Source organism: Oncorhynchus masou, unplaced genomic scaffold (genome assembly GCF_036934945.1).
Source record: "Oncorhynchus masou masou isolate Uvic2021 unplaced genomic scaffold, UVic_Omas_1.1 unplaced_scaffold_1015, whole genome shotgun sequence".
Classification (NCBI taxonomy): Eukaryota; Metazoa; Chordata; class Actinopteri; order Salmoniformes; family Salmonidae; genus Oncorhynchus; species Oncorhynchus masou.
In genome coordinates this window covers 30,180-49,982 of record NW_027016868.1, presented here as the reverse complement: position 1 = coordinate 49,982, position 19,803 = coordinate 30,180, and the positions used below count along the sequence as shown (strand labels likewise).

The 19,803-nt window shown below is 42.5% G+C and overlaps 2 pseudogenes; one reads left to right on the top strand and one right to left on the bottom strand.

Annotated features, from left to right (window-relative positions):
• Positions 1 to 1,706: 1,706 nt before the first annotated feature.
• LOC135539284 (KRR1 small subunit processome component homolog) lies at positions 1,707 to 11,877 on the top strand (annotated as a pseudogene).
• A 427-nt stretch (positions 11,878 to 12,304) lies between these two features.
• LOC135539285 (GLIPR1-like protein 1) lies at positions 12,305 to 17,379 on the bottom strand (annotated as a pseudogene).
• Between the last annotated feature and the right edge of the window lie 2,424 nt (positions 17,380 to 19,803).

Sequence of the window (19,803 nt, the reverse complement as noted above, 5' to 3'; positions counted from 1 at the left end):
AGTCGACAAATTGTGACAGGCACACCCAAACCACTTGCCAATATATCAAATGACTTAACTACACTGAACCAAAATATAAATGCAACATGTAAAGTGTTGGTTTCATGAGGTGAAATAAAAAAAAAATCACAAATTGTCCATATACACACAGCTTATTTCTCTCAAATGCTGTGTACAAATTTGTATGTCCCTGTTAGTGAGTATTTCTCCATTGCCAAGATAATACATCCACCTGAATGGTGTGTGGTAGTGGAAAAATTACCTAATTGTCAAACCTGAGTAAAAGTAGAGACCTTTTTTTTATAGAAAATGACTCAAGTGAAAGTCACCCAGTGAAATACTACTTGAGTAAAAGTATTTGCTTATAAATATACTTAAGTATCAAAAGTAAATGTAATTGCAAAAATGTACAAGTATAAATAATTAAAATTCCTTAACCAAATGGCACAATTTTTAAAAAATTGATAGCTATAGAGGCACACTGCAACACTCAGACATCAAATCAAACTGTTTTGTCACATGCACTGAATACAAGTGTAGACCTTACCGGGCTTGGAAGTATTTCTGTCTGTAATAAGGCCTGTGCGTGGAAAAACTCATGATTGGCTGGGCCTATGCCCTCCAAGGCCCACCCATGGCTGTACCTAGCATTCTAGCTATTCCCATATTTCTAGGCATAAGCACAATGCATTGAAATCGATGGTAGCAGCTAACATGCTAGCTATTCCCATAGACTTCCAGGCAATGTGCTAACGCTAGTTACAATTAATAGCCAAAATCTTGTACAAAGACACGGCAGCATATAACGGCGGCGTATAAAGATGGCGGCGTATAAAATGTTGCAAATGTAACAGTATGACTTTAGACCGTCCCTCGCCCATACCCGGGCGCGAAACAGGGACCTTCTGCACACATCAACAACAGTTACCCATCACTCCACAAAGCCGCGGCCCTTGCAGAGCAAGGGGAACCACTACTTCAAGGTCTCAGGGCAAGTGACGTCACGATTGAAACGATATTTAGCGCGCACCACCGCTGACTAGCTAGCCGTTTCACATCCGTTACACAAAACTGTATTTAATAATGGAGCATTTTCTATAGATATATATTTTCTATATTTTTTTTCAATGCAACCAGCTATCAGAGTTCTGAAGACACCAGTGACTTCCGAAATGAGAACGAAGAAGGTATCGCCAGGTTGGTCGAAAATCTGCTGATTATGGCTAAACAGCAGCTAATTTGCCAACGAAGCGAAGTTACCACCTGAACATGAAACACACTGTCATAAATTGTTATTTATATAATATAGTGATAGGGGTGTTATTATAAATTGTTTTTAATTTAACTCGGCAAGTCAGCTAAGAACAAGTTATTATTTTCAACGACGGCCTAGGAACAGTGGGTTAACTGCCCTGTACATGGGCAGAACGACAGATGTTTACCTTGTCAGCTAGGGGATTCGATCTTTCGGTTACTGACCCAACGCTCTAGGCTACCTGCCGCTCCAATAATGTAGTGATAGGAACGACAAATCAATATGAAGGATAGATAAATAATAGCAAATATTGTAAGGATCGAAAAGGTTGTTGTGGCACAATTTTGCAAAGACTCTTACACATTGGGATATAGTTTCAAGAACGCTCTTAGCACGTAATGCAACGCAGCAATTTTGAATGCAACCCTCATCTCAGTTCCAAACTACGCAGTTCCGGTCTGTATTTCCGGCATAACAAAAATGGCGTCCTCCACAAACGAAGGAAGCGTGAATGAAACGCTGTCGGGGAAGAAGTCGAAAAAGAATACAAACCAAGGTATTACAACGGTATTGTCTAGTATCAGAAACAAATGTATTATTTCTTAATAATAGTCCACGTTTCTGGATACATGTATCTGAGCAGAAGCCTGATTTCCCTTGATTTGTGTAGCTCGCGCCCGGCCTCATGCTTATTTATGGTGCTAGTATGAGCACTGCTTGAAGACTGCTACCAATTTGTTCTCAGTGAAAGAACGTTTGTTCTATGGGAAAACGTGCATGCAATGTACCTACCTAGTTATGAAGCTAACTATAACGTTAGGTATGTTATATCCTAGCTTCTAATCTTGTATTTTCAGTGGATGAATCTCAACTCTTCACTGTTCCCGATGGATGGAAGGAGCCAGCATTCACAAAAGATGACAACCCCAAAGGTCTACTGGAGGAGAGCAGTTTCGCCACTCTCTTTCCGAAGTATAGAGAGGCATACCTGAAAGAATGCTGGCCACTGGTGCAAAAAGCATTAGGCGATTCAGTAAGTTATGCCAATTAAAAGGGAAATATGCAGTTGAAATAATAACAAAGCGTCCATTCTGATACGGGTTTGGTTAAAAGCTGAGGGACGTTGCTGGAGAAATGTAGCCACTCAAATTCATAGACAGAGCTATGAATGCAAGGATTTAACCATCCATGAGATCAAGTTATAGCTTTAACAATGTCTCGGGGCTATGGTGTCTATAAAAACGTATTTTGGGCTCTGATGGGCAGTTGAACTAAGCCCACGAGACAGTTATTCCAGAGTCAACGGTCATATAATTAAAACGTTTAAAAAATGATGTAGGAATAGTAGAAAATTAGCAGAATGTCAGACAAATTTCAGCACTTATTATTTCTGCATTTCCTGCACTTAATTGCAGTGGTGGAAAAAGTACCCAATTTTTATACATGAGTAAAAGTATCACCCAGTAAAATACTACTTGAGTAAAAGTCTAAAAATATTTGGTTTTAAATATACTTAAGTATCAAAAGTAAATGCAATTGATATAATGTACTTAATTATCAAAAATAAAAGTATAAATCATTTCAAATTCCTTATATTAAGCAAACCAGATGGCACCATTTTCTTGTAAAAAAATGAATGGATAAACAGGGGCATACTCCAACACGCAGACATAATTGACAAACAAAGCATTTGTGTTTAGTGAGTCCTCAAGATCTGAGGCAGTGGATGACCAGGGATGTTCTCTTGAAAAGTGCGTGAATTGGACCATTTTTCTGTCCTGCTAAGCATTCAAAATGTAACGAGTACTTTTAGGTGTCAGGGATAATTTATGGCGTAAAAAGTACAGTATTTTGTTTAGGAATGTGGTAAAGTAAATGTTGTCAAAAATAAAATAAAAATAGCGAAGGACAGATACCAAAAAACTACTTAACTAGTACTTGAAAGTATGTTTTACTTGAAGTACTTTAAATTATTTTTACTTAGGTACTTTACACCACTGCTCAATTGAGAATTTCCCACACTGCCACAAGGGCTGCACGATATGGGCAAATAATCTAGGATGTTATTTTTAACCAAATGTTGCAATTGCAATGTGACTTGTGAATTAGAGCAAAACTGTTGGAATTGGAAATATAATGACTTTTCTAATTCTATAGTTAGATTATAATAGTGGGCACTTTGAATACAGTGTTTGAGATGACAACGTATGAAAATGCCCGGGAGGAGTTATTGTGATCGGTTAGGAACTAAATTGTTAGTAAGTGTTTCCTAGGGGACCCTATAAGCTTTGGCTACATTTCATGTGTTCTCTTAGCTACTTGATGTAGCTAACATATTCTTGCTTTGCATATTCCTCTTTGATTTAGAAGATACTGTTGCACAAACAACATGCTGATTTAGGTCTACACCATCACTAGTATTATCAGGCTGTATTAGGTAGCTACATTTGCTCATACTCCGTATCTTTATTAGCTAGCTATTTGCATTAGTGGCTAACAATTACTGTCTCAAGATTTAGAGACACTTGCTAAGAAAAGACAGACAAGCTGTTTGCTGATGTAAGAAACACAAACTAATAGTGTCATTATAGAACGCTAGTGGATTATTATTAAGAAGCAAAGTGAAAAGCATTGTTGTCATCAACATTGCTGCATTGACCATGCAGACTGAAGGCAAGTGTCTCGTGGTTGAGGAACATCAAATGCGCTCCTTGAGTGACATGGCAAGGTCTGTGTGGAAAGTGGCACGGAGAGAAAGTGGGAGCGAGATGACTCAAGTAAGCGAAGTGAATTATAAAAATTGACATTACACATGGTGTATCACATTTAACAAACCAAACATTCGGTATAGAAGGCAAAGTTAAAAACCCAAACCGGTCCTGCATCAATACCAGTATATCATGAAATATGGACCGGATGCTTCACATTCACACATCCGGTGAAATATCTGGCTCATTAATCTGTCTGTGGTGTCACTGTCTGGACCAGCCCTATGCTATTGTTTTTGTTTTGTGGATGAAACAGAGGAGAGGCGTGTCGAGCGGTGGTAAGAAATGGCAGTACGTATTCTGCTGTTCTATAGCGTGTGCAACACAGGAGGTTGGTGGCACCTTCATTGGGGAGAATGGGCTTGTGGTAATGGTTGGATTGGAATAGTATCAAACACGTGGTTTCCATGTGTGATGCCATTCCATTCACTCTGTTCCAGCCATTATGAGCTGTCCTCCCATCAGCAGCCTCCACTGGACTGTGCAATGATGTCTCAGGGGGACAATTTTGTTTGCAGTAACTTCTTTGTTGTAAGATCACAATGTGACGAGGTCGTTTCACCATTAAGGGTTCCAGCTTTAAGAATAATGTTACATGTTGACAAGAGTTGATCATTCTTATCAGCCCGTGTATAGGTGTCTGTTAACATGCAGATATGTAGCCATGTGAAGATGAATGATCCTCTCCTAGATTTAGGCACACAGCCTTTAAATTGTCCAAAACATTGATGTTCTGCTTTTCTTCCTCATCAACAGCACATCAAGGCCACCCTGGATTTGATCGAGGGCAGCATCACGGTTTGCACCACCAAAAGACCTTTGACCCATATGCCGTTGTGAGGGCACGGGACCTCATCAAGCTGTTGGCCAGAAGTGTGCCTTTTGAGCAGGTAGGCATGCTCTCTTGTTTATCAATTCATAGTTCAACTTCCAACAATGAGCCTGATAATGTGGAAGAATAGTCGAAACTCTATACTTACCCCAAAGAAAGAAACCAGCACAAGCATCTTCATTTGGTTGATGTTTTCTTCTGTCTTCCACCTTTAGGCTGTGCGTATTTTGGAGGATGACATGGCGTGTGACATCATCAAAATTGGCACGCTGGTCAGAACCAGAGAACGGTTTGTGAAGAGGAGGCAGAGACTCATCGGGCCTAAAGGATCTACACTCAAGGTGCGTCTTGTTCAACCATGCAGCCAGGGAGAGCGTTCAATGGGATACATAGTAGTTTTGTGTTTAGATGTTAGCATCACCAGGTGGCAGCATAGTGTTATTAACACCTCCCAACGTTTCAGAATCAGTCAGCTCATCAAATCAAAGTTTATTTGTCATATGCACAGGGTGTATATATTTACTTGCAAGCTCTCCTCTCAACAGTGCTACAACAACAAAACTATTGAATTCAAATAAGTAGAAGAAAAAATTAGGACAGTATATAGCTGGAGAAAATTTGCAAAAGAGATATAAAAGTAAAAGCACCTATTCAAAGTAAGTATATTTACTCTTGTAGGGGATATGGAGAGGGAAATTATTAGGAGCAGGTAAGAAGCACTGTGGTGCAGTAAGAGGCACTGTGCAGTAAGAGGCACTGTGCAGTAAGAGGCACTGTGCAGTAAGAAGCGGTCGTATTGTCGGCGGCGGTCGTACAGTCGGTGTCGGTACTGTCAGCGGTCGTAGCGGCGGCGGTCGTAGCAGCAGTACTGTCAGCGGTCGTAGCAGTGGCGGCGGTACTGTTGGCGGTCGTTGCAGTGGCGGCGGTCGTAGCGGCGGCGGTACTGGTGGCAGTCGCGGCGGCGGTCGTAGCAGCAGTACTGTCGGCGGATGGAGATTGCTCTCCATGGAACACATTCAACCTCCCTCTTACAGGCATTTATCTAACCTGTTTCCCCCTCAGGCATTGGAGCTGCTCACCAATTGCTACGTCATGGTGCAGGGGAACACTGTGTCAGCCCTGAGTGGACCAGGGCCTTCAACCGGCCTCAAAAATGCGTTTTAGGTAGTACCTCTCCATTTCAGTTTCTAAATGCTTTCTCCTGATTTCCTCAATCAGGGCCATGTTCAGTAGGGTAGGAATAGGGAGATAAGGCCGTATAAATTTTGCAATTAATGGGCATACTATCACTATTGCCCTTGGGTGAGACCAGATTCTGCTGGAAGGGTTGTCCTGGTTTGAAAGGCCAGTAGGAGGCACTCTTTTCTCTAGTTTACATTTTTTTTATCCCAATGCCCCAGGGCAGTGATTGGGGACATTGCCCTGTGTAGGGTGCAGTCTTTTGGATTGGGACATAAAACGGGTGTCCTGGCTCTCTGTGGTCACTAAAGATCCCATGGCAGTTATCATAAGAGTAAGGGTGTTAACCCCGGTGTCCTGGCTAAATTCCCAATCTGGCCCTCATACCATCATGGCCACCCAATCATCCCCAGCCTCCAATTGACTAATTTCTCTCCCCTGTTACTATTCCGCAGGTTGTTTCTGTAAATGAGAATGTGGCCCAGCGTCGTCCGGGTTAGGGGAGGGTTTCCTTTTCCCGTCGCGCTCTAGCAACTCCTTGTGGCGGGCCGGGCGCCTGCAAGCTGACTCCGGGTCGCCAGCTGTACGGTGTTTCTTCTGACACATTGGTGCGGCTGGCTTCCGGGATTAAGCGAGCAGTGTGTCAAGAAGCAGTGCGGCTTGGCAGGGTCGTGTTTTGGAGGATGCATGGCTCTCGACCTTCGCCTCTCCCGAGTCCATAGGGGATTTGCAGCGATGGGACAAGACTAACTACCAATTGGATATCACAAAATTGGGGGGGGAGTATATTAAACTTCCCTGGAGTGAGCAACAGTTTTTTTTTATTTTTTTTTTTTTTTTGGTGCTCTAAGTGACTCAATTATCTACTAAAATATTATTTTTCATATGTAGGTACGGAAAGTGGTGTTGGATACCATGAAGAACATCCACCCCATCTACAACATCAAGGTAATTGATACCTTTCTCCTCCACAACCAATTTGGGGGCGAAAGGTGGTCTATGTGGTACTTTGTCATGGTTTGTGGTAAACCTAAAGCAACCGACACAGTTCTATGTAAGAGGATGTGGGGTTTTTGTTGACGCCACAGAGGAGTCCTTTAGAATAGATGACTTGAACTTACCATGATCCCAAAAGGGAAGTTTGAAGTTCCTTGACAGCTGAGAACAACTTATTCTATCCATCATAACTTATTTTCAAGTTTTTTATCGTGTTTGGGCAGTTGTGTACGAGAGCCAATCGGAATAAAGGAATTTGTAAACGAGGTTGTCAACAATAACCAAAATCTTAGCAAAACAATTTTTTTTTTATATGGTAAGTGAGGAAGCAATACTTAAGCTATTTTAGGCGTTTCTAAGCAGTCAAAGAAATCAAACATGTGAGGTGTTGCTTCTTTAATGCTGTGGCTCAAGGGATTTAAAGGAGCAATCCTTTAAATCCCATGAGGGATGGGCTTTTGAGAAATTAAATTTCAAATTCATAGACGGCTATGGATGCAAGGACTGATCCAAGTTATCAAAATTATAGTTTAAAGATTTTTGTTGAAGCTACACCGTGTTTGTTTACAATGACATTGTTTACAAACAATCTTATATTTTGGGTTCTGCTGAATTATACTCTTCACGAATCAATTGGTGTGTATGACAATAAGAAAGAGAACAAGGGCTATATAAACTGCTCAAAAAAATAAAGGGAACACTTAAACAACACAATGTAACTCGAAGTCAATCACACTTCTGTGAAATCAAACTGTCCACTTAGGAAGCAACACTGATTGACAATAAATTTCACATGCTGTTGTGCAAATGGAATAGACAACAGGTGGAAATTATAGGCATTTAGCAAGACACCCCCAATAAAGGAGTGGTTCTGCAGGTGGGGACCACAGACCATTTCTCAGTTCCTATGCTTCCTGGCTGATGTTTTGGTCACTTTTGAATGCTGGCGGTGCTTTCACTCTAGTGGTAGCATGAGACGGAGTCTACAACCCACACAAGTGTCTCAGGTAGTGCAGCTCATCCAGGATGGCACATCAATGCGAGATGTGGCAAGAAGGTTTGCTGTGCCTGTCAGTGTAGTGTCCAGAGCATGGAGCGCTACCAGGAGACAGGCCAGTACATCAGGAGAGTCTAGGAGGGCAACAACCCAGCAGCAGGTGTACCTCCGCCTTTGTCTGAGCCCTGCAAAATGACCTCCAGCAGGCCCTCAGTTTCAATAATCCAAGTTAATTATTCCAACACGTTTCTCCAAGTTAATTAGAACGTTTCTCCCTTTTTCCTCTGGCGACTGTTCGATTGGGGTCGGCCGCAGACGCTCATGATCAAGCGCGAGCTGTCCAAGGACCCCGACCATAGCTGCGGCTACAGAGCTACAAGAGGGGCATTGATGCTATGGATTCCTACCCAACTTCCGACACAAGAACCTGACCACAGCGCAAGGAGCCTAAGAAAAAGACGACAAATGCCCAAGGAGTACACACCTTTCCCCCGCAGCAGCCTGAGAGCCAGGTTAGTGGGTCAGAACCGCCTCCCCCGCAGCAGCCTGAGAGCCAGGTTAGTGGGTCAGAACCGCCTCCCCCGCAGCAGCCTGAGAGCCAGGTTAGTGGGTCAGAACCATGCAGCAGCCTGAGAGCCTGGTTAGTGGGTCAGAACCGCCTCCCCCCAGCAGCCTGAGAGCCTGGTTAGTGGGTCAGAACCGATTTCCCCCGCAGCAGCCTGAGAGCCTGGTTAGTGGGTCAGAACCGCCACCCCCCGCAGCAGCCTGAGAGCCAGGTTATTGGGTCAGAACCGCCTCCCCCCGCAGCAGCCTGAGAGCCAGGTTAGTGGGTCAGAACCGCCTCCCGCAGCAGCAGCCTGAGAGCCAGGTTAGTGGGTCAGAACCGCCTCCCCCCGCAGCAGCCTGAGAGCCAGGTTAGTGGGTCAGAACCGCCTCCCCCTGCAGCAGCCTGAGAGCCTGGTTAGTGGGTCAGAACCGCCTCCCCCTGCAGCAGCCTGAGAGCCTGGTTAGTGGGTCAGAACCGCCACCCCCCGCAGCAGCCTGAGAGCCAGGTTAGTGGGTCAGAACCGCCTCCCCCCGCAGCAGCCTGAGAGCCAGGTTAGTGGGTCAGAACCGCCACCCCCCGCAGCAGCCTGAGAGCCAGGTTAGTGGGTCAGAACCGCCTCCCCCTGCAGCAGCCTGAGAGCCAGGTTAGTGGGTCAGAACCGCCTCCCCCCGCAGCAGCCTGAGAGCCAGGTTAGTGGGTCAGAACCGCCTCCCGCAGCAGCCTGAGAGCCAGGTTAGTGGGTCAGAACCACCATGCAGGCATGATGTATTTATTTGTATCGGTTCCTGTGTCATAAAACATGCCAGCCCAGTATACTAATCTTCATGTAGATGGCACGTCAAAGTGCAAGCACAGTACAATAAAAAATAAATATTTTTAAAGTTCAGTTTCAAGATAACACAGGACATTGACAAGTCCTCTTCCAAATACAGTAACAGGGGTGTGTAATAACTTTGGCTCCAGGCCACATTGGGATTTCAAAATTCAGCGGGGGCACAGATTTTTTTCAACCTGATTTGTAAGGCAAAAGCAATTTGCGAGCTGGAAAAAGGGCACTTAAAAAAAATATATGAGTCCATTATTTCTACGTAATTTCTATTTAGTTTTAGAAGTTCAAGAGTGGCCTGGAAATTATTACTCCAGGTCACTCTTGAACGTCTTATGAATATATTTTAAACTGCCTCTTTTCTGGCCCGCAAATTGCTTAAGTTCCCAATCTTCTTTTTTAATCATCCTTGTACTATAACATACAACAGCCATAGAGCCTAACATCAACAGATGACTTGGTCTATAACTACTTAATATAACCCATCCATCACTAAACCTATCACTAGGCTTGTTCATACCCATGTTCCTGGATTCACTGTGTTGTGTTTCCTGGTTGTCTAGATTGACAAGGAACTGGCAACGGGAGAGTTCTTCCTTCGAGAGAGTGTTAAGAAGAGGAAGAAGATGGAGGAGATAAAGGTAACCATGGATATCACTTGACACAGCTTTGTCCTTAGGTGTCGCAACCATCACTGGACTTGATAGCTATGCACCAGTTACTATTTGTATAGCATTGCATGAGAAACTAATGGCCTTCAAAAGACACACAACAGGATTTACTGTGCCAAATCCATTTGTCCTATGCCTGATTGTGTCTGTGTTTTCAAGGTGAAACAAGCCGAGGTGTTGTCTAAGAGGCAAGAGGAGCGAAACAGGGCCTTTATTCCTCCTAAGGAGAAACCTGTTATGAAGAAGACCAACAAAGGTACAGTGAATCATTTGAATAATTATGTTCTAAACTACCTTCTCTCCACCTGACCTTTGCACCCACTTCCTTCAAGCCATGCCAGACTGCTTCATGTCCCACACCAGTTAGGCAACCAGGCCCTTTCCTCCCACTCACAGATCTTTTGAAACTCTCTTCCTGACAATCTTGGGGCTTTTTAAAGCAGGCCTTAAAGACTCATCTTCATCAGCTGGCCTACCCTTCCTCCTAGACTTTGGTTGTTGCTTTCATGATATGGATAATGTGGATGCTACTGTGATTATGGATAACCCTGAATGAATCGTGAATAATAATGAGTGAGAAAGTTGGGCACACAAATATTATACTCCATATGAATATAGAGGTGTTCAGAAACATTATATTCTCAATTATAATAAAATGATTTTATGCACTTTGAAAGGATTCTTCTAGAATGAAAATCAATGTAACAAATGTTAATTCTTATCATTAACTGAGTGGTTAAATGAAGCATTGCCTGAGCACATTCTCCCACACAGCCACACCCAGCTGTTTAATGTTAGTTTTCTTATGTTTTTTTCTAGCTCCCTCAGAAGCCAAAATCAACATTGAGGCCATCAAGGCTAAGGTAAGGAAAGCCAAGACCAAGAAGCTAGGAGCCCCCTCTGTTAACCCTGTCCCACAGACCAAACCCGCCTATGACAAGAAGAAAAAGAACAAGGGCTAACCTTGGAAAAGCTTGGACAATGGACAATATTCACTATTGCTGCATTCAAAGGAGGTATGCAGATCACTGGCGTGAAGGACGTCAGGTTTGTCAGGACATGGGTATGTTTAAAGATGTATTTGGGATATTAATAGAATATCCCCAATTCCTCACAGAGATGAATCTTCCTCAGTTTTGATGAAATGAATATGGAATGCCTCTGTCCTCAGTAGAGGAGACAGTATACAGTAAAGGTGTCTCCCTATATGTGTTACCTAGTTAGCCTGTGACTGAGGCCCGTTCTTCAATATTGTTTACCAACTGTTTGTAAGCCGTGCACAGAATGTGATTCACCTGGTTTATCCCGACGCCACAGATTCCTCCTCTTGTCCTAATCCTCAGAACAACCTGTACTGCTTTCCACCAACACCTGTCCATGTTAATATTTACAGTAAGCACTCTCCTTTATGAACACTGCGAGTATAATGGCTTATGATGCAGTTAATGCATTGGAAGGCTAGTAATGTTTCATAATGATGCTGACTTAGTCTGTTAATGTATACTCATTAAAAAAACATGCATACTATTAAAAGCTTTTTTTTATAGTCCTTATTATAAATGATTAACAAGCTATTTACCTGCAGGCTTTGAGAAAAGGCACTGAAAGTTTTAGTTCATGATTAAATGAACATTGTTGTCGTGTGCTGCTACAGGCGTCAAGTGTTGCAGAAATGGGCCTAGAGGACTGCTGAACAGTGACATAGCATTGTGATGTTTAGGATAACTGTGTGTTGGGCTGCATTCTTTGTCATTTGGTGTTGCTACTTCTAAAGACTCAATAAAACAAGTATATGATAATCTCTTATTCTGTATTTGTAGAATTGATTTTCCTGTTAGGCCAAATGAGATGATTTTAGACACCGCTCTTCAACCTTCATAAGCTCTTGTGTTATGAGTTCTGCTGTCAGTGGTTGGTGAGCCTGGTCCCAGACTTGTTTGTGCTTTTGCCAACACCATTGCTCATTGTTAAGCAAACATGATTTTTGGTGAAGAAACAGTTCATTTTCAAAAATGTAACTTAACAGAAACACAGATTGTGAAATTTATGTGTGAGCTATTTGAGACCTATTTTTCCTGCTCTTATTTTAGGCATTGTTTACTTTAGAGGGCTTGCCGTATAGTTTGTATTAAAGACTGCTGCAAACTCCTTGAGGTCAGTAAATGAACGTTTGGTTACATTTTGGGGTAAACTTTCCCTTTAACACATTAATGGAAGCAGCAAAAGCAGCATATACATTTTAGTAGTAGTTCACTTTATTGTACCACAATGGGAGTTTGGTTTGAGGCTCTGCGGGAATTTTAAAAAGACAGGACCACATTGAGAAAGCCATGACAACAATGAGAACGTCAGTGCAGGTCAATCAGTCTAAACCTCTCAGCTATTCGTAAAAGAATATGCTTGGGTACAGTCTGTGTACTCCAAATGCGGCGACAAAGGTGAGGAGAAGGGCCAGGGGTCGGATGGCCAATATGGCCATGCAGCAGGGGCCACAGGTGGCCAGGGTGGGGTCCCAGTCGGGGGTCCATCTGTAACCTGTACACAGGTGAGAAAAGTAAAGGCTAATGTTGGTCACAAAGAACACATTCTGCCATTGTGGTTTAGGAAGTTAATTTAATTTAAGGGTTGCGTATCCAAAACATACTTTTCTGTTCATCTCGTTTTGCATTGTCTGTAAAGAGAGAAGAGAAGGCAGCTTTATTATGTCACGAATGGAAAATGGTATTGGGTGTTGTACATGCTACATGTTCAAGGGAAAGAGTATTGGGGTGTTGTGAAGGAATATGTTGAAGATTCAGACCATCACAGGGTTGTCCTGTATCTTGTTATTTTATTGGGTGTGGGAAATGGTAGCTGACAGACTCACGGCAGAGCTTGGCCTGGCATTGATTGTTTGCACCCTCACAAGAGCTGCATTCTTCCAACCCGTTCTGGTATGGTAACATCCCAACCACGTTTCCCCTGGAGAAAGCAATGCACATCCTTTTAATTTATCTAAAATATTTCCATATTTCTAAAATCAGAGCATCTTAGACTTTTTTTGCCGAAGGGAAAGTACAATGTGTGCAAGGTTGCATAATTCCAATAACCTTTAAAAAATTCCCCAAGTGTTCCAGAAATGATTCATTTTGCATCTTATGATGCACAACGCATCATACCGGCTGCATTTCTGTATTTTGAAAGTTATATACAGTTGATGTCATGTTTACATACACTTAGGTTGGAGTCATTAAAACTTGTTTTTCAACCACTCCACAAATTTCTTGTTAACAAACTATAGTTTTGGTAAGTCGGCTAGCACATCTACTATGTGCATGACACAAGTGATTTTTCCAAAAATTGTTTACAGACAGATTATTTCACTTATAATTCACTGTATCACAATTCCAGTGGGTCAGATGTTTACATACACTAAGTTGACTGTACCTTTAAACAGCTTGGAAAATTCCATAAAATGATGTCATGGCTTTAGAAGCTTCTGATAGGCTAATTGACATCATTTGAGTCAATTGTAGGCGTACCTGTGGATGTATTTCAAGGCCTACCTTCAAACTCAGTGCCTTGTTGCTTGACATCATGGGAAAATCAAAAGAAATCAAGTCCTATGTCGACATAACCTGAATGGCCGCTCAGCAAGGAAGAAGCCACTGCTCCAAAACCGCCATGAAAATGCCAGACTATGGTTTGCAACTGCACATGGGGACAAAGATTTAATGCGCATATAGATACTTTTGTACCTATTCACCCCAGCATCTTCACAAGGTCCTTTGTTTTTGTTCTGGGATTGATTTGCACTTTTCACACCAAAGTATGCTCATCTCTAGGAGAACGCACCCCTTCCTGAGCGGTATGACGGCTGTGTGGTCCCATGGTGTTTATACTTGCGTAATATTGTTTGTACAGATGAACATGGTACCTTCAGGCATTTGGAAATTTCTCCCAAGGATTAACCAGACTTGTGGAGGTCTACAATTTTTTTTCTGGGGTCTTGGCTGATTTATTTTGATTTTCCCATTAAAACAAGTCCTATGTCGACATCAGCAAGGAAGAAGCCACTGCTCCAAAACCGCCATGAAAATGCCAACTATGGTTTGCAACTGCACATGGGGACAAAGATTGTACTTTTTGGAGAAATGTCCTCTGGTCTGATGAAACAAAAATAGAACTGTTTGGCCATAATGACCATCGTTATGTTTGGAGGAAAAAGGGGAGGCTTGCAAGCCGAAGAACACCATCCCAACCATGAAGCACGGGGGTGGAAGCATCATGTTGTGGGGGTGCTTTGCTGCAGGAGGGATTGGTGCACTTCACAAAATAGATGGCACCATGAGGTAAGAAAATGATGTGAATATATTGAAGCAACATCTCAAGACATCAGACAGGAAGTTAAAGCTTGGTCGCAAATGGGTCTTCCAAATGGACAATGACCGCAAGCATACTTCCAAAGTTGTGGCAAAATGACTTAAGGATAACAATGTCAAGGTATTGGAGTGGCCATCACAAAGCCCTAACCTCATTCCCAGAGAAAATGTGTGGGCAGAATTGAAAAAGCGTGTGCGAGCAAGGAGGCCTACAAACCTGACTCAGTTACACCAGCTCTGTCAGGAGGAATGGGCCAAAATTCACCCAACTTATTGTGGGAAGCTTGTGGAAGGCTATCCGAAACGTTTGACCCAAGTGAATCAATTTAAAGGCAATGCTACCAAATACTAATTGAGTGTATGTAAACTTTTGACCCACCGGGAATGTGATGAAATAAATAAAAGCTGAAATAAATCACTCTCTACTATTATTCTGACATTTCAAATTCTTAAAATAAATTGGTAATCCTAACTGACCTAAAACAGGGAATTTTTACTAGGATTAAAAGTCAGGAATTGTGAAAAACTAGATTTAAATGTATTTGGCTAAGGTGTATGTAAACTTCTGACTGTATCTTGAAATTGCTGACATGTAACACTTTTTGGGACTATATATACAATGGACTAATGAAACAAATACCAAAATAGTTTTGGGGTGGAATTTTCCTTTCAGTGTACATGAATTGTTAGATATTACTGCACTGTTGGAGCTAGGAACACATGCATTTCTTTACACCTGCAATAACATCTTCTAAATATGTGTATGTGACCAATACAATTTGATTTCATTTGGTATATCTGTGTATTCAGCCTGCCTTACGCTTTGTGAATGTAATGTGTATTCAGTCTGCCTTAGGCTTCGTTGCCTTACGCTTTGTGAATGTAATGTGTATTCAGTCTGCCTTATGCTTGGTGAATGTAATGTGTATTCAGTCTGCCTTAGGCTTCGTTGCCTTACGCTTTGTGAATGTAATGTGTATTCAGTTTGCTTTACGCTTTGTGAATGTAATGTGTATTCAGTCTGCCTTACGCTTTGTGAATGTAATATGTGTATTCAATCTGCCTTAGGCTTTGTGAATGTAATGTGTTTTCAGTCTGCCTTAGGCTTCGTGAATGTAATATGTGTATTCAATCTGCCTTACGCTTTGTGAATGTAATGTGTATTCAGTCTGCCTTAGGCTTTGTGAATGTAATGTGTATTCAGTCTGCCTTACGCTTTGTGAATGTAATGTGTATTCAGTCTGCCGTAACTTCGTGAATGTAATATGTGTATTCAATCTGCCTTACGCTTTGTGAATGTAATGTGTATTCAGTCTGCCTTAGGCTTTGTGAATGTAATATGTGCATTCAGTCTGACTTGGAGCTTTGTGAATGTAATATGTGCATTCAGGCCAGGGACTTAGCTGTCTGCATAGTTACAAACAATATGGCTCCCTCTTTATCAGAAAACAAAGTCCTGTCGACGCCATTTGGGCATATTTGGATGGTGGCAACCAACCTTGTAGCTCGTCGCCCAAACAACCTGGGAATGCAAGCATACAGTCGGCAAAGATGATGAAATATTGAGTTTCCGGGATTTTATACCAATGCTAAAACTGCATTTTGTCGTTTTGATGGTTTTTAGCAGTGATGCTGTTTTATTCAGTAGAGGACATGTACCTGTGTGTAGTGGCCACACATTTTTCCTGGTTTACACGCATTGCTATGGTATGAGTAATCCTTCACTTCTTTGACCCATAAATCCATGGCCCGCATGACGGAGAACGTGGAGGGCGGGTATCCTGCCCAGATGTTCTCTCCCACGGAGGAGAAGACAGGGTGGACCCGTCTGACCTCTTTCAGGTAGATGTTGTGCTGGAAATCACAGTGTCTTGCCCAGGCCCTTGCAGTGATGGCCAAGCCCTCATCCCACGTCTTAAAGAAAAAAAATACAACCAAATTAGTGAGTGTCTAAGAAATGACGGTATCTGTGACATGAAACTGATTACACGCCTCTATGGATCTGATTGGCTTGTCCTCCTTTCATTCTAACATAGTTTTACAGGCCTCTACAGTGCGACCATTTTACTTGCCTATGTGGCTACATATTTTGTCTTCGACCTGGAATTTTAATTTAGGTGCACCAGTGCGCCTCGAAAAATGTAGGATTCTAGCTTTATTACTTTACCTCAAATCTTTCATTGTGCTCCTACATTTCTTTGTGTGCGCCTACAGTTTTCAACTTAGGCGTTACACGTTCTTGTAAAAAAGGACAGTGTAGAGTAGAGCCCTGTCTTATTCAACTATAGCTTACTCACAAGGCAATGTTTATATGCATTGTTGTTGCTTTAGGAAGCTTAGGCACTATTCACGTATTGTATATTCGTAATTGTCACTTTTCCAACTGCAAAAACAATCCAATTCTGAATAATTTACATGGAACCAGTATTAGCTATATTATGGCATTACTGAGTTTTGACTTGAGAATAGTGTTGCATGCTCTAATTTTTTAAAACCTTTATTTGACTAGGCAAGCCAGTTGAGAACAAATTCTTATTTTCAATGACGGCCTTGGAACAGTGTGTTAACTGCCTGTTCAGGGGCAGAACGACAGATTTGTACCTTGTCAGTTCCGGATACTAGTCCAACGCTCTAACCACTCATTGGCTCACTGCTTACCATGTAGAGCATATTTCTGGCTGGTGGATTCACCGAGGATCGGTTGTCGTTGTGTATCCTCACACAGTCGTCGATGAACTTCTTATCGGTGATGCCAGGAAATGGGTTGTACTCTGAGGACTCGATATTAGGGACAGATGAGCCCAGGAAAATCACAGCCCACAGAAATCCCTGCAGCAGTAGCTGCCCCATGCTTCAGATACAGACGATTGAACCAGGACAGGACATAAACGTCTCACATCACATCTCCTTTCTCGGTAAAGCACCTTGTGTCACACAGGAACTGAGATGTCTGCATATTTTACTGCTGGATGGTGAGGAGGAAGGAAGTCAATGTGAAATGCTGTGAACTAGTGAGTCTATGTCGTGTAATAAACTGCCAAAAGATTGAGGTAACCTACTGGGCAGAAAATGGTTGAATACATTTTGTTTCCACGTCATTTCAACCGGAAAGAAATCCATGTGATGTCGTTGAATCAACCTGAAAACGGATAGGATTCGCAAGTCAAGTCAATACATTTAACTTTTTTCATCAATTTTTAACCTAAATCCAATGAAATTGTGACATTTGTTGATTTCGGTTTGAATTGACAGTTGACAACTCAAACAAATGTAAATCAAAACTAGACGTTGAATTGACGTCTGTGGACAGTGGGAAAGCCTTGGCGATGGTGGCATCCAACTCATAAAGGAGATTATGGTCATTTCATGTCATTGTTGAAAAGTGAGACAGAGGAAGATACAGGGAGAGACTTATCTAGAGCGATAGCTAGAGAGAGTTACGGTCTCTAGGATCCTGTAAGGCTAGGAAAAAGTGTGGTATTGTGCTTAGCTTAACTTCCCTTATTCATGTGTGTGAACGAGAGAATTCAGCAGTTCTGTTTGAATCTACTGGAGTGTGTGTGTCTTCAAGGCTGTGGTTTTCTGAACTTCTATTGAGTCAGTTCTGTGAACTTCTCATCACTCTTCAGGCAGACAGTAACTCTGGGTAGCTTTGTCACCGTATTTTACATGTCTGTCAATCAATGCAACAGATAAAATTATTTTAAAAAACAAAAATACTTTTGGAGGATTGAGTTACTTCTGAGAAGCTATATATTCCATGTATCGGGCCCTACTCATAACTTAGAATAACTAGATTTCTCCCAGAGGAACTTCATTGGTTGTCAGGTACATTGAAATCACACAACAGTTCATAACTTTAAAGTTGACAAGTTCTAGTTCAGCCACAGTGTACAGCAGCTTAATACAATAGACTTATAACTGTACATTCATAAATGACTAAGCTGATCTCTGACCAGCATCCTAATCACAGTCTTACTAGCCAAAATCTAAAATTGGCACATGTCCAAAATCACATAATCAAGAATACACATAATCAATGATACAAGGTTTATTCATATTCACATGTTAGTCATTTAGCAGACGCTCTTATCCAGAGCGACATAGTAGTGAGTGCATATATTTTCCTACTTTTTGGTACTAGTCCCCTACATACAGACCTGCCAAGCAACAAGACGCTATGCTAACAGATTTCACCATTACATGAAAAAAACAATTTGAAAATGAACCCTAAATGAACCAATTCAGAAATTAAATATTGTCAGCCACGTCCCTTTTTCCCTGTTTCAGGAGCACAGGGAGGTTGGTGGTGCCTACAGGGAGAGCACCTCTTCTTATTCATTACTATTCATTAATAGATACAGGCACAAAGCTTGGTTCTCATGAGACAGTACAGTCTGCTTTTTCTAAGACAATGTAGAAGCAGAGACACTTTCTGTTTGGATTCCCTGGGGTTCAGCAGACCTCTGGTATGATGACACCTGCTGCAGGAACAAGTCCCAGTCCGGCCCAGCGACTGGCAACTCTGTCTGGAAGTGGTTCCAGAACCTGAACAAATAACCAAGACAGGTACAATATTTAGGGTCCCAACCCACCATTTGAGAATCGTTGCTCTAATGTACAGCAACACAATAGACTTTATAACGATACGAGAGCTTACTGGTAGTGGTAGACGTCTAGTAAGGGAGGAAGGAAGCAAAGGAGGAAGGTGAGGAGACGAGGACTTACCGGTGGTGGTAGACGTCTAGTAAGGGAGGAAGGAAGCGAAGGAGGGAAGGTGAGGAGACGAGGACTTACCGGTGGTGGTAGACGTCTAGTAAGGGAGGAAGGAAGCGAAGGAGGGAAGGTGAGGAGACGAGGACTTACCGGTGGTGGTAGACGTCTAGTAAGGGAGGAAGGAAGAAGGTGGTGGAAGTCTAGTAAGGGAGGAAGGGAAGCGAGGACTTACCGGTGGTGGTAGACGTCTAGTAAGGGAGGAAGGAAGCAAAGGAGGGAAGGTGAGGAGACGAGGACTTACCGGTGGTGGTAGACATCTAGTAAGGGAGGAAGGAAGCGAAGGAGGGAAGGTGAGGAGACGAGGACTTAGCGGTGGTGGTAGACGTCTAGTAAGGGAGGAGGGAAGGTGAGGAGACGAGGTCTTACCGGTGGCGGTAGACGTCTAGTAAGGGAGGAAGGAAGCAAAGGAGGGAAGGTGAGGAGACGAGGACTTACCGGTGGTGGTAGACGTCTAGTAAGGGAGGAAGGAAGCAAAGGAGGGAAGGTGAGGAGACGAGGACTTACCTGTGGTGGTAGACGTCTAGTAAGGGAGGAAGGAAGCAAAGGAGGGAAGGTGAGGAGACGAGGACTTACCGGTGGTGGTAGACGTCTAGTA